Here is a 10811-nt window from a genome sequence, read left to right as displayed (position 1 = left end):
CTTATTTTGAATTATCTTTTGATCAAATTAGCAAAATTCTCGCACAAAAAGATATTAGAACTACACAAAATAATATCATTAACATAAATTTGCACAACGAGACATTTGAATCAAGATTTTAAATGATCATAATTGTGTCAATTTTACCCCTTTGAAAATTTTTATTTAGTAGAAAAGTACCCAATCTCTCATACCAAGATTTTGCAGCTTGTTTGAGGCCGTAGAGTGCTACATGATTTGGAAATGAAGGATCTTCAAATTCATGGGTTTGTTTTTGCAAATTTTTTCTCATGAATAAACCCATTTAATAAAGCATTTTTTACGTCCGTTTGATACAACTTAAAATATTTGAATGCGACAAAAGATAATAAAATTTGTATTGACTCTAATCTTTCCACGGCGGTAAAGGTCTCATCATAATCAATACCTTCCTAATAAGAGTAGAATTTAGCTACAAGTCTAGCTTTATTTCTGATGACTTTGCCTTCTTCATCTAATATATTTCTATAGACCCATTTGGTTCCAATTATTAAGCAATTTCTTGGCCTTTCAACTAGAGTCCAAACATGATTTCATTCAAATTGGTCAATTTCTTCCTTCATATCTTTAACCCATGATTCACCATTGAGAGCTTTATCATTTTTCTTTAGTTTGATTTAGGACACAAGGGCAACAAATGTTTGTCTCCTCAATGACGCTCTGGTTTTCACTTTATCTTCTAGATTTTTGATGATGAGTTCATTTGGATGGTTAACATCATGCTTCTATTCTTTTGGAACATTTGATTTTATTGTTTCAGCTGCGGGAGTCGACTCTACTAGAGCTATAGTCGACTTGTCTTGTGATGGTTCTAAGGTTGTGCTATAATTTTCTCCCGTCTGTATATTACTAACCTGTTCTTTATCAACACTCAAACTCATAGGGAGGTGGTTAGATGCATCAAAAACAATGTGCATAGATTCCTCAACACATTGAGTTCTTTTATTAAAAGCCCTGTAAGCACGACTAGTGGGAGAGTACCTAAGAAAAATACCTTCATCACTTCGTGGATCAAATTTTCCTAAGGTATTCTTACCATTGTTGTGAATAAAATATTTATAGCCAAAAGAATAGAAGTAGCCGATGTTTTGCTTATTTCCTCTCTGAATTTCATAAGGCGCTTTCTTCAAAATAGGTTTGATAAGGCACCTGTTAATGATGTGGCATACTGTGCTAACCGTTTCTACCTAAAAGTGATCTGGGAGATTATGTTCTAACAATATTTTCCTAGCAGTTTCCTTGAGAGACCGATTCTTTTACTCCACTTCACCATTTTATAAAGGATACCATGGTGAAGAGAAGTTCTAAGAGTATCCATTCTGAGCATAATACTCCTTAAATTCCTTATTTTGAAATTCTCCTCCATGATTTCTATGGACGTAAGTGATGGGGTATCCAGCTTCTCTCTGTACTTTTCTACAAAAAATATCAAAGTTTGTGAAAACCTCATGTTTATGTGAAAGAAACATAACCCAAGTAAATCGTGAGTAATCATCTACTATGACAAAAATATATCTCTTTCCACTAATGCTTGCAATCTTGGTAGGGCCAAATAGATCAATGTCTATCATTTGAAGACGCTTGGTAATAGAGAAAATTTCTTTTACTTTGAAGGATGTTCGTGTCTGTTTACCCAATTGGCAGGAATCACAGATGTGATCCTTTTCAAACTTGAGTTTTTGTAGACCTTTCACCGATTCAAGTCTAGACAATTTCTCAATGATATGCATACTAGAATGCCCGAGCTTTCTATGCCACAACCAAGTATCATTGGTTTTCATAATGAGAATGGTTAAGGTAGATAAATTAGGACTATTTAAGACATAAATGTTATCAACACGCTCATCGATAAGAGAGATATCCCTTTTGTCTATTTGATAGAGCAATTTTCAGCCTTGAAGAGGACTCCAAATCCAGCGTCACATAGTTGACTGATGCTGAGCAGATTATGTTTGAGATCGTATACTAGGTATACTTCAGTGAATTCACATAATGAGCTGAGTATCACTGATCTGACTTCAATGACGTTGCCTCTAGCATTGTAATCGAATTTGGTCAATCCTTTATCTATCTTTTTTATGAAGGAAAATTTTTCCCTCTTCCCGATCATATGTCTGGAATATCCATTGTCAATGACCCACATTTCTTTTTTAGAGCTCTTGCGGACCAGTTCCTATAAAATAAGAAGATTAATTTCGTTTATGCACCTAAGTGGTTTTGGGTCCTTGAGGGTTCGATATGCTTTCTTGGGGCTTCAAAACCCACTCATTCTTAGGATTATGCCTGTAGCTATAGGCTTTATTCCCTTTCTAACCACACATAAAGTAGACGAGTCCTTGAGAAGAAAAAGGTGTCTTAGCTTGTTTAAACAACCCTGATAAGGAACTTAAATTTGCTTTGAAGGTGTTTGCTCTTATGAAACTGTATCTTGGGAATTTCTTAAAAATGTTCAATTTTATTTTTGCATCATCAAGCTCTTCATGAAGCAAGTCAATTTCAATTTGGCATGCTTTAATTTCTATTTGCTAGTTTCGTTATTCATCTTCAATTATTTGTTTATATTGAGCTTCACAACTTTTCTTTTCATGAGTGAGATTATTATATTCATCTATGATTTTTTTGAGCTCATTGGTTATCATATCTAAGTTAGATTCAAAAATATTACAGTTATGGTAGTTGTGTGGTCTTACCTCACTAGGTTTACTTGTTGCCATAAAGCACATATTGGCAGCCTCTACATCTTTTTCAGTTTCATCTTCATTACTCCAGGCTCCAAAGTTTTAATTCTTTCTTGATGATCGTCATCTTAGTTCTGGACAGTTCTATTTGAAATGACCAGGCCTTCCATAGTAGTAACAGAGCTTATCATTTTTGGTGGAGTAATTATTTTTGCCTTCTTAGGATCTTTGTTATCTCTGTCTCATGATATGACTTACCTCACGGTTCATAAGGGATATTCCTTCGCTATTAGCATCTTCCAACATGTCCTCCTCTTCGATTAAAGCAGCATTGAAGGCTAATGGTTTCTTCTTTTCATCCTTGTGAAACCTATTAATATAATTTTTCTCATATGCAATAAGGTTACCTCATAGTTCATCATATGTCATGTTGTAAAGATCTCCATCGTCCAGAATGGCAACCTTGGTTTCCCAAGTCTTAGGGAGACTTCGGATCAGCTTCTGGACTTGCAGGCTATGTGGATAGATTATCCCAGTGATTTCTGTTCGCAGATGATTTTATTAAATCTAGTAGATATTATTTCAATGTCCTCAATTTCTTCCATTTTTAATAGCTTATATTCACTGGCCATGGTAGCAATTTTTGACTTCTTGACTTTGGTGGTTCCTTCATAGGTTACTTCCAGTTTGTCCTACATTTCTTTTATGGGTTCACAAGTTGATATCTTGTCGTATTCTTCTAACAGCACACAAAAGTAAACTTATAGAAGTTGCATTAGTTTGAATTACCACTTGTTGTTCCTTGGTGACCTCGAAACTTTTAAGGTCCTCTATGTAAGAATTTTTATATTCTTTATCTTTGTCCTTTGACTTATCCTTGAGTCCTTGAATTGGCTTTAGACCCTTCTTGATGACAATCCAGGCTTAGAAGTCATTTTATTAGACAAAGATTCTGAACCTATTCTTCCAATAAGAGTAATGTTGTCCATTAAAGTACGGTGGTCTTATGGAGGAGTGGCCATCCTAAATGAGAGCATTGAGAATTTGATAATTTTCCATTTGATATTTTCTCACTCGCGGTTAACAAATGCTATCTATGAGACCTGCTCTGATACAAATTAAAATTCAAGAGGAGGGGAGTGAATTGAGATTTTCTTCTATGAGTTGACTACTGAATCCTCATAGTTGACTCACCTGAAGATCAGTTCACTTCACAAATATATTAGATTTAAGAAATTAATCACATAAATAATAGAACACCAATGGTGTGCCTACTTCTAGTCCCCTTGGGTTTCAAAGTTTTGTTAGGTTGTTAAATGTTGGGCTCAAGTACAATGACAGGAACCAATTTTTGAAGACTTATTTTGCTCTTCATATCTTGTGACACAGTTTCAGTTGATGTTACAAAGTTATCCTACTCTTTCTATAAAAATTTTAAACTAAAAGTTACAGAGCCTTGTAAGACTAAGACTGAGACACTTTGAATTTTCTCCTTGAAGTTGCATGAAAAAGTGTCTGTCTTCGTTCATCTTTTATAATCTTTGGCTGCTACTCTTCACAAGGAAACCTAAGGAATTTCTTCTCTATAAAGGACGTAATTGATTCCTTCATTGAGGAATATAGCTATATGATATGTACATATATGGCTTTGGATCATGTCCATATCAGATATGTCCGGGATCTAATTTTTTTTTGGTTTTGTAGAGATTGTTGCCTTTCCAAATGTGCTCATAATTTTATCTTCTTGATTGATTTGGTCTACCATGATTTTGGGATTGTGATCCTTCTACCATTTTTGTGATATTTGATTGATCTGTTTGCCATACTATTTGAAAGTCGTGATCCTCCATATTTTTGGCGAGATACTCTTCTATCTTCCAAAGTCTTGATTTGATTTTTCATAACATTAGAGGCTGAGATTTTCCTTTGATATGTTCTTATTGTGATTTTATGGTACTTAGATACCATGACTGTTCTTCCATTCTCGATGTCCTTCTATTCCTGGAACCAGCTTTCTTTGTCCTTCCAATATTAGCAGTCTTTAGTGTCCTACAAAGATACACTTGTTAATTTGCCATTATTAAAATGTAGACTTAGGAGGCTAACAAGGTTTACTAGGCTAAGATACTACAGAAAAGATTCAAGTGCCATATAATGTTATGGAGGTTTGCAATATGCTATTACAAAAATCCATCTTCAACTCATAGCTGTATTTGGAATTTAATTTTTCGGTCAAGACAAGCCTCAATGACGTTAAGAGGAAAGGTGTTTACACAACATGTCAGCTAATTTGAACAAATGGATGGATTAGCAATCAAAACAACACACATGGAAAAGGTGAACCTTTATTCATATATTGTACAATATGTAACGAGATATGATAACATACTCATTCTCCCTAAATAAAAATAAAAACTAGAGTGATATGGTAACATAACATCCAAACACATATAGTATAAGTAGAGATCAATGATAAAAATTCCCACATGTTCCAATTATATACTCAACCCTTGAGGTGTTCCGATAGAGAAATATAGTAGATACCAATTAACTATATTTAGTCCTTCATTGAAGGTATGAAGTGCACTTCCATAAACAAAGTTCAGAATCTATAAGAGTTCATAGAATATGAAGTGTATACTCTCTTTAAAAAAATAGTTAAACATCCTTACACATGTAACTGAGCCTAAAACTGTGGATGCAGTTCAATCTACTGTGTACACTTATTGGTCTACAAGCTCTACATTCAATTATGATGGGAAATCTTAAAGTACAGCAACAACAATACATCAAGTGAAATCCCACAAGTGGGGACTGTGGAGGGTAGAATGTATGCAGATCTTACCCTACCCTATGGAGGTAGAGACATTGTTTTCAAAGGACCCTCAATTCAAAAGTAGCAAATCAAATTAGTTATGAAAAAGAAAATGACATTGAAGACAACATAGGAACTAATAAGAAAAGCAGGATAGTAAAGGAATAGTAACAACAATAAATTGTGTAATAACCAATAAAGGTCCACCTGCGACAGTTCAAGTAAAAAAAGGTATCAAAGGAGAAAATAATTACTTCATAATGAGCATCAACGGAAATACTTGAACATCAAAGTTGATTCTTGTTTAGTGGTTAGTTATGTAAAGAAAATAAGTATATTTACCCCTAGTCTTATTAAAGTTAAAAAATATACCTCCACTAATTTCAAACCAAGAAGTTGATTGATCCAATCTAGAATAATTAGGGCCAGGATTCAACAGTTGACTAACCAACTTGGTAAACTCTTAGTCAATCCCAATTATCGAAAGCATTCTCCAACCAAGGTCTGTAATGCTAGGAGATGGATCCATTGCCAAGGAAAATATGGTAGAAACAAATTGAGAATAGAAGGAATTGTCAAGTTACCTGGATGTTATATGATTAAAAACACCATTTCTGACATCATCTTCACCTAATCTTTTGCACCCACGAAGATTGAGTGTTGTTATTTGCAATGGTGTTGTTAATCATATAACTACCATACCGCTTGATTATTCATTCTGTTCTCAGTGTGTGCCTAGGATGTTTACCTACCTCTGGATCCATCACTTCACATTGCAGGCCTTGGATAGAGAGTGATTTGTGTTATTAGGATTGGACAAGAATTTCCCAAGTTGGTCAAGCCTACTGTATCCATAACAACAGGATTAAATAGATTATCTTCTTGGTTTGACATTAGTGGAGCTATATTTAGTGACTTTAAGGAGACTAGGAGTCAATATTACTGTAGATTTTGACATTGTAGATGTACATGATTTTCCAAATGGAAGGAAAAGAAGAACAACGCAAACTAGGGTCACTAGGGTTTTAGTTGGACACTTACAAATGTATAATTAAACACACCCTTAAAGTAGTTCACAACTTTCACATAGACACATTGAAAGTTACGATAGAAAGAAACTAAAAGTGATCTACCAAGAGGCAAATAACACAATACTTATATGACTAAATCATGAAATAATGACTTTCTATTATAGAAGTGTTGATTTGTATAATGTAAGAAAGAAAAAATTATATTATACAAAGAAAATAAATTTTGAAGTACATATAATTTTATATACATACATACATACATATATATACATACATACACATATATATATATATATATTATTTTTCAAGTATACATTATTTTTTATTTTATATTTTGAAGTGGATAAATTTGAAAGAAAATAAAATTACATGCTCTATTGCTTTTGTCAAGTGGTTAGTGCTAAAACAAGTTTATGACATAATTAAGGCACTAAAGACATGTAAAAATGTTATAAATTTACAGTTAGTTGTTTCACGTCCTCAAACTTTGAGATTGACATGTCTAATAGTTATCTTGATGATAGGAAATGTTAGAATTCTTACTGTAAACTTTCTTTTCCTATTACCATTTGTGTTTCTCTTACTATATATATTTTAGTGTTGCTTAATTATTATTCTCCTAGTATTAATTATCATATATGTTTCTGTCATGACCCAAGCCGAGGCCCTAGCCGTAACGAGATCCCGATCCATGTAGGCCTAGGCGCTCTTCTAAATTTGGTAATCATGCACAATATTCATATAATACGAAGGAAAATGCGGAAATATAAAACAATATATAGAATCATGGTCAATATCATAATTCAATTGAACAATCTAGAATGGAATCCATAAACCTCTAACAACGTCTAACATCAGTCTACGAAATCTCTGACAATTGAAAATGACATTTATCTAAAATCTAGAACAAGGCACCCAGCCAGACCGTGAATTAAAATAAAATAACAATAACAAGTTCTAATCCAAGTCTTCCGAAATAAGGGAGGCTCACGAGCTGCAAACTTTTAACAAGTGAATCTACTACTTAATGGGACACCAGGACAGTGTCTCAAAATTCTAAAATATAGGGGGTCAATATAGATGTACTGGTACGTAGAGCAATAAAAAATAATGTACTTTTATATATAACATAAATGAGAGCATTTCATAAAACATTATGCATGAAGTAAATTACAATACATTGGGCAATATCAATGATCTAAAAAGAATTTAGACAATGCAGTTCTATTCTTTGTATTACTACTGAGCTAGGCGGTACACCCTATATATCTAAAAGTTTCCCACGGGCAACATGGGATCCGCCATTAACTCAACGGCCAAGACCCCAACCCAAGTTGGCCGTAAGGGTTGAAGTATCTAAATCTGATATGCCCCAGGGTACTAGGACAACGTATAATCCCTCTTCGGGTAACCACCTAACTCTCTTAGTGCCCATTTTTAACCCATTCTAAACATGCATCTTTCTGAATTCAAAATCTAAAATGTGAAATAAAATCTGTATTCTATTGTGAGTTTTATCATGGCCTTATCTGATTTGGTATTGTAATACCAAGACTTGCAAGTCGTATATCTAAGCCATAATTATCATATTAAAATATATTCTTTCAAAATATAAAGCTTGGACCACTATACTTCAAACAATTCCAAAAATTCATACTTCAAACATTCATCAATTCATGTAAAAGTCATTCTTTTCAGCATTTCAACAAATATGTGGTGGTCATGAAACTTGTGACAAAACATGCAATTTTTCTCAATAAGTATCTTTAACCTTTAACACGAAGTGCAATACCCCCTCTTCAATGTAAATCCATGATTAAGTCTCAACAACCACAAAGACATTTGTATAATACTTCACAAAATACATTCTAATGAAACATGACTTATGAAAACAAGAAATCTTTAAACAAGAGATGGATTTTCAATAATTGATGCTCTCAATTCAACATTTAAACTCATTAAGTACATGCATTAACATATATATATATATAAGAGTTCAATTTTCAGGAGGAGGCCTCAAGACCAAAGGAATAATATCATTAAAGAGTTCATAATTCACACTTGTGAGCGTAAATCTCAAAACCCCTTTGTAAATTTATAATTTCTAAAAATTTAAGCCATATTCAAATTATTTTCCACAAGCCCATGTAGTTTAGGATAACCGCACGTACCTTAGATTACAAGGTTTGAAGAGTAGAACTCAAATCTTGATTTGTTCCTTGAAAATTTTGGACTCAAGGATTGATTTTTGCTTGCTTTCTTATTATTGAAGGAAACCCTAGGTTGGTCTTATTTTTGAGAGAAAATTGAATAGAAAAGGCAATTGATGCTTATTGGAGCTAAAATTTTATGTTATGGATGGATTTTGGGTGAGGAAAAGTGACCAAAATGCCCGTAGACCCATTAGGAACTGAAATTATGCGTAAAACAACTTTAAATTCACGTCATATTTCATGTCGGGGCGCAGTCAACGTGACGCATAAAGATTGCATCGGCTTACTACCTCATATGGAAAATTCCATAACTTTTCGCTCGGTTACCGGATTTAGGCAAAATTAGTATCATTGGAAAGATAATTCAATTATCTACAATTTTGTGAATTTTGAGATAAAATATTCTATGTATGTCGAAAGTTATATACGTTCAAAGTAGACCCTTGAAGAATCGAATATCAAACTTTGGATGAATGAATGACTCTTAGCTCAACTTTGCTCCAAGTGATGTTTATGAATACTTTTTTCCTCATAATTACTTTATACACTAGGAGAAGGATCATGACACATGAATTTAAATATAAATGATGGAATTAGAGCGTATTCGCGTAGGAGTGATGGTTCGCTTTCTAGCTCGAAAATGCATGGTGTTACAGTTTCTCTTACTATATATATTTTAGGACGCTTAAATATTATTATTTTACTAATACTACTTGCCATATATGTTTCCCTTACCATATATATTTTTCTCACCATATAGTATATTTTAGGATTGCTTAATTACAAATTCTCCTAATATTTTTTACTATACATGTTTCTCTTACCATATATGTTTTTCTCACCATATAGTATATTTAAGGTTGCTTAGTTACTAGTTTTGCTAATATTTCTTACCATATATGTTTCTGTTATCACATATATTTTAGAATTGATAAATTATTAATTTTCCTAATACTACTTACCATATATGTTTCTCTTACCATATATATTTTTAGATTTCTTAACTTGTAAAATATATGTTTCTCTGACTATATATAATTAGGTTTACTTAATTATTAATCCTTCTAATATCACTTTCTAATTACCATATATGTTTCTCTTACCATATAAATTCTAGGATGTTTATTTTTTAAAATATGTTTTTTCCTCTACCCATATGTTTTTGAACTGCTTAATTATTATTTTTCCTAATAATTATCACCATTAGGGCTGAGCATATTTTGCTTCAAATTGGACAAACAGAAAAATCAAATCGAAATTTAATTTTAATTTTATTTTTTGGTTCGTCGATTTTTTGGATCGATTTCGATTTCCAATTTTAGAAATTAGGTTAAAAGGTTCGAGTTTTAATTTTTTCAAAAAAAATTCATTTAAATCAAAAAATTGAAATTATATATATATATATATATATATATATATTATATTCAATATAAATAATTTTTCCAGTTATTTCCTTTTATTTCATCCATGCTGAGTTATTTATACTTGAGTCTAAAAAAATCACCAATTTTAAATGCCAAATCATGACAAAGAAAGGCTCAGTACCTTAATCTTTACAACCAAAATAAAAATTTGAAATAATCGAACCGAATTTGTAAAAACCAAATCAAACTGAATTTATTTCGATTTGGTTACAGTTGTCATTTTTCATAAATTCAAAAACTGAAAAATCGAACCGATATTAAACAATCAAACTGAGCAAATCGAATGCCAACCCCTAATCACCATTTATGTTTCTCTTGCCATGTATATTCTAAGGCTGCTTAATTATTATTCAAATTTCCTAATACTACTTACCATGTATGTTTGTCTTACCATATATATTTTAAGGTTGTTTAATTATTAATATTCCTAATACTACTTATCATATATATTTTTTAGAATTCCTTTATTTTTAAAATGTATTTTTCTGTTAGAATATGTTTTAGGATTGCCTAATTATAATATTCTAATAGTACATGTTATATATGTTTCTCATACCATATATATTTTTAAAAGTGACAACCTCATGTAATTGTTTCAACTATAAAGCCAT

The 10811-nt window shown here is 32.2% G+C and overlaps 1 long non-coding RNA gene across 1 annotated transcript; it reads right to left on the bottom strand.

Moving 5' to 3' along the window:
• Positions 1 to 4285: 4285 nt before the first annotated feature.
• LOC124895868 lies at positions 4286 to 6352 on the bottom strand. The gene is made up of 2 exons (XR_007051915.1): positions 5905 to 6352; positions 4286 to 4766 (listed from the first exon to the last, which is right to left on the bottom strand). It is a non-coding gene; the product is annotated as an uncharacterized LOC124895868 (long non-coding RNA).
• Positions 6353 to 10811: the final 4459 nt, after the last annotated feature.

This window comes from Capsicum annuum, chromosome 2 (assembly GCF_002878395.1).
Source record: "Capsicum annuum cultivar UCD-10X-F1 chromosome 2, UCD10Xv1.1, whole genome shotgun sequence".
Classification (NCBI taxonomy): domain Eukaryota; kingdom Viridiplantae; phylum Streptophyta; class Magnoliopsida; order Solanales; family Solanaceae; genus Capsicum; species Capsicum annuum.
The sequence above is the reverse complement of the archived record's forward strand: the minus strand, read 5'-3'. Positions and strand labels throughout refer to the sequence as shown.